Raw genomic sequence first — 5,354 nt, forward strand, 5'->3', positions numbered from 1 at the left:
TTTCTCCTGAAGGAATTCCAACAAAGCTTAAGTATAAAATCGAAGGCCCTTTATGTTCAAATAATGAAGCTGAATACGAGGCGTTAATAGCCGGACTTGAAGCTTTGTTAGAATTGGAGGCAACCAGAGTCGAAATTAAAGGGGACTCCGAATTGGTGATTAAACAATTGACGAAAGAGTACAAGTGCATCAAAGAAAATTTGATCATGTACTTTATCATAGTAAATAGGTTGCTTAAAAAATTCGAATATGTGGATCTGAACCATGTCCCAAGGTTGCAAAATCAGGAAGCAAATGATTTGGCACAACTAGCCTCAGGATACAGGGTGTCGAAGAACAAATTCAAGGAATTAATCCAAGTAAGGGGCAGAGCAATGGCTACGAAACGTTCGCCAAGTGATTTGGAAAACTCACAAATCGGGTTTGCTAACAAAGAAGAATTTGAAGTTTTGAACATAGACTCGTTGGCAGACACAGACTGGAGAAGTCCAATTGTGAATTATTTGAAGGACCCTTCTTCAGACACTGATAGAAAGGTAAAATATCGTGCCCTATCATACTTTCTGATGGGAAATGAGTTGTTCAAAAAGACTCCTGAGGGAGTATTGCTAAAGTGTTTGGGAGAAACGGAAGCTTACTTAGCCCTCTCGAACGTCCATAGCGAAGCATGTGGTGCCCACCAAGCAGGGCACAAAATGAAGTGGCTTTTATTTCGATACGGGATGTATTGGCCTTCCATGTTAAAAGACTGCATAGAGTTCGCCAAAGGGTGTCAAGAATGCCAAGAACATGCAGGTATTCAGCATGCTCCCACAAATGAATTAAGTTCAATAATAAAGCCTTGGCCCTTTAGAGGGTGGGCGTTAGACCTAATTGGAGAAATTCATCCCAAATCATCTAGAGGTCAAAGGTATATTTTAGTAGGAATCGACTATTTTACAAAATGGGTCGAAGCTATACCACTTGCGAATGTTGATCAAGAAGCCGTGATCGAGTTTATTCAAAAACATATTATATACAGATTTGGGATCCCGGAAAGTATAACCACAGATCAAGGATCAGTGTTTACTGGACGAAAAATGCAAGACTTCGCTAAGGAGATAGGCTTCAAGTTGTTTACCTCTACACCTTACTATGCTCAGGCAAATGGACAAGTCGAAGCAGCGAACAAAATCATAATTGGTCTCATAAAGAAACATGTAGGGAAAAAACCTAAAAGTTGGCACAAAACTTTGGACCAAGCACTTTGGGCTTGTCGAACATCTCCTAAAGAAGCTACGAACACTACACCTTTTCAACTGACATTCGGACATGATGCGGTGCTCCCAGTTGAAATATACTTGCAATCAGTCCGGATACAAAGACAAGCAGAAATTCCTCCTAACATGTACTGGGAGCTGATGATGAACGAACTGGTTGACTTGGACGAAGATAGACTTCGAGCCTTGGAGATGATAAAGAGACAGAAAGAAAGGGTATCCAGAGCATACAACAAAAGGGGTGAAAGGTAAAACGTTTATTAATAATGACCTAGTGTGGAAAGTTATTTTACCTATAGATCGAAAGAACCAAGCTTTGGGGAAATGGTCCCCACACTGGGAAGGCCCTTTTCGAATCTTGAAAGTATTTTCAAATAATTGCTTACGAGATAGAAGAATTAGCAGAAGATCGTAGAATCTTAAGGGTAAATGGGAAGTATCTAAAGAGATACAAACCAAGCATGCACGAAGTAAAGATTGCCAAAACGTAGATATTTAAGTAACACTACGTAAGCCAAAATGGTCAAATTTGCGCCAAAATGGCTCTGTGACTAGGAAGCATTTATAAATAAAAACACGGCAAAAGATCTTCATTAATTGAAAAGCAAAGAGTACAAGCGATTTTGGTCCATGTAGGACATCAAAGACTACAAAAGTGGAGCAGCAAAAAAAGAAAAGAACTTAAAAAGGAACTATCCTTTAGTTCACCCTCTGGTTCGAACATGTTCATACGACCCGAGTCCCGCATCCTTCACACCACACCTTTCCTGAGGAACAAGTAAGATAAAAACCTCCCAAAAGGAAGGCAGCTGACTGAACCCTCGCGAGAGGAAGTTAAAGCAACAGTTTCCACAAGCCGTCTGAAGATCAACAACGGAAAGTTGATCTTCTTCCCTCGCAAAGCACAGGAGATGAACTCCAAATCCTCCACCATAATCTGGTTTTCATCACAGCTTCGTGGATAGAAGTTACCCACTAGAAGTTGATGCCAAATCCTAATGAGTTTGGCGGTGTAAGGATCATTCTCCATGAGACTCGCCAACAAAACAGAAGTGGTCATGGTGAAACTGTTATCATCAAAGGTTGCCCCAGTGTTACTGCAGCGCAACAAATCAGAGATGGTGGAAGGCGTGATAGATATATCAGCCCCTCGAATGTTAGATGTAACGCCTGGAAATTCGATTATTCGCTTAATCTAGACGTTCAGAGTGTTTAGTGAAGTTTTCATATTTTGAGACGATTTAGTCGGTATTAGTTTGGGATAGCGGATTGATATTTAATTAAGAGTTTTGATATTTTTCAGTATTAGAAATATTATTGGAATAATATTTGAAGTTTTGGGAATTTTCCTGAGCAATTAAGATTAGACCGGAAATATTTGATTTAGTCGAATTTGGATTGTCGGTGTTATTTAAGGGCGTATTTGGAATTATATAAATTGAAGTCGGATAGTCGGAAAATAATATTAAGAATAATATTATTTATAAGTCGGAATTATTACATTGATGGAATATTATTAATGGAATATTATTAAAGGTGATATACTTGATTATTTGAGTTATATAACTTATTGGGCCTAAAATTGGTTGTGAAGAGGAAGTATTAACTAAGCCAATTGATTTTATATTAGGGTTTTAGAGATTTAGTAAGAGGAGAGTTGTCATAATAAAGAAACAAGAATAGAAGAGAAAGAGGCAAGTCTTGGAGAAGAAGAAGAAGCTTGGAGATTTCTACCCATGTGTCAAAATGAAGATGCAATTGGAGACCCATTGAGTTGTTTCCATCGATAAGGTAAGGGTGGGATTCTCTTCCTATAATGGGGCTTATGAGCAATTGCATGTTGGGGGGATTAGCGGATTTAGATTATTGCATTTACTTATGTTAATTGTTATCCCATTCTTGTTGGTGGTTAATAAGGAATTATTATTTAAGTGATTATTCTAAAATAAAATTGGGTATGACCGTTGTTTCTCTGCATGTAAGAACACAAACTGTGGAATCGATGAAACATGCTTCTCCTATGCTGGCTTGGTTAATATAATAGTATTATTATCATTATTATTGCAAGTTGTAATAGGTTTTGAAATGTGACTGTTTTTGTTTGATTAAAATTGTTGATTTTATATATAATATATGCACAATACAAGCACACCGATTTCCTTGTTGCTGAGGTAGTTAACAATTTTTTATTTTTTTGCTTACAATCATTTGGTCAAACTCTTTTATATTGACAATGAGTGTGAAATTAAAAGTATATAGCAGCTATTGGTTGAAAATCACTTATATATATTGGTACAATATAAGTTAACAATAGGAATTGACTAAAAGTATATAGCAGAGCCAAGTATAAAAAGAATCATGTTTTGGAATTCATTAGAAAACAGTAGCAGTTATAATAAAATTCAAAATAGTCTCGTTTGACCGAAATGACCGGATTAAGCGGTATAATTGATTGTCCCGGAATTTGATAAAAATTACGTGGTAGCTAAGTTTAATTAGTAGATTAACGTGGTGGTGTTATTTTGTTGAAATTGTGATATTTTACGAATCGACCGAAATTTGTGTTTGATTTAATTATTCTTTATAAATAAATTATAATAATTTAATAGAATTGTCAATAGAGTTGTTAGAGTTGTCAATAGAGTTGTTAGAGTTGACAATAAATTGTCAGAGTTGTTTTGGATTATTAAGAGCCATACTTTTATTTGTTTAACGTAATTTTGACATGTTTAGAGTTGTTAGTGTATGATGTCGGTGTTTGCTTTTTCGTTGAAACTTTAACAATTTATATCTTTGAACCGTAACTCCGTTTGAGTCTCCGTTCAAGGCGTTAGAAAGCTAGCGCGATATTCTTTTTAATAAAAATGGTCTTGAGCAATAGAATGCTAGAAATTGAAATGGAGTAGAAATAGAAGTGAATCAAATTAATATAGTGTGATTATTAATTGGTTGATTAGATTAATAGTTGAATTAATTTCAATGTGTTTTAATTGATTGGAATATAATTTGGAATTTGATCAACTATTTGGTTTGTCGGTAAATTACGATATTTTGAGAATTTATCCGTAATTGTGTTTTGGCTTGAATAGTATGTTGAGAAATATATATTGCTATGCCAATGATGATGCTTTGGTATTGATTCTCTGTGGGTAGTTGGATAGCATTAATTTTAATGATTAATTTCTTGATTTTTAAAGTGTATGGTTCATATATAATTGGCAAAATGAGTATTAACATGAGATAGTATGGTTGCTAGTGTTAATTGGATTTTGTGAATCGTAATGGATTAATTGGTCTTTTATATGTGAATAATATCTATGTGTTGTGAATGTTGTGTACAATTGGTGGATAATTCATAGAGTTGGATTATTGTGGTATGCGGTAAGTTAGGATTGAAGAGATAATCTTATTTGCATATATTGTTGTTCATTGTACATTCATTCATAGCATAGTCGGCTTTATTGTGAAGCGGTGAAACTGTGGTTCACATGGTATTAGACGGTGATCCTTGAATGGAAATAGACGTTTACGTTGATCCTTAATTGGAAACATGCGTAGTAGCTTTGATCTTGTCGGATCGGAAGCGGCTTGGATTCTAGAGTGAATTCGGAAAGCGGTAAACTATATGTTTACATTTGGTGGCTTTGATCTTGTCCGGATCTGAAGCGTGGCTAGATTCTATATGAATCGGAAGCGGTGGAACTTTGGGTCCATATTGGGTACCACATGCATAGAGTCACATGTCTTGCATTGAGTCACATCGAGATTATGTGATGTTTGAATATATGCATTTATGTGATTGTTATGTGTACATGAGAGGTGATAATTGAAATTGGTGATGTTTTGATACATAATTGGTTAAATGTGTTAGTATGTGATAATGATGGATTGTGTATATATTTGGGATAATAGTATTGAATCTTTTGAGTATTATACTATTGAATTTTGTGCATACTTGAATATGTGAAATTTATTGGATGATACTATTTATATTGATTATGACTTGTTTGTGTGATGAAAGTACGTGAGACTAATGAAGTGTAGAAGTATGATGTGTATAGTAGCTATTGATACTTGCAATGTGATTGATTTTAT

Source organism: Vicia villosa, linkage group LG1, assembly GCF_029867415.1.
Source record: "Vicia villosa cultivar HV-30 ecotype Madison, WI linkage group LG1, Vvil1.0, whole genome shotgun sequence".
NCBI classification, from domain to species: domain Eukaryota; kingdom Viridiplantae; phylum Streptophyta; class Magnoliopsida; order Fabales; family Fabaceae; genus Vicia; species Vicia villosa.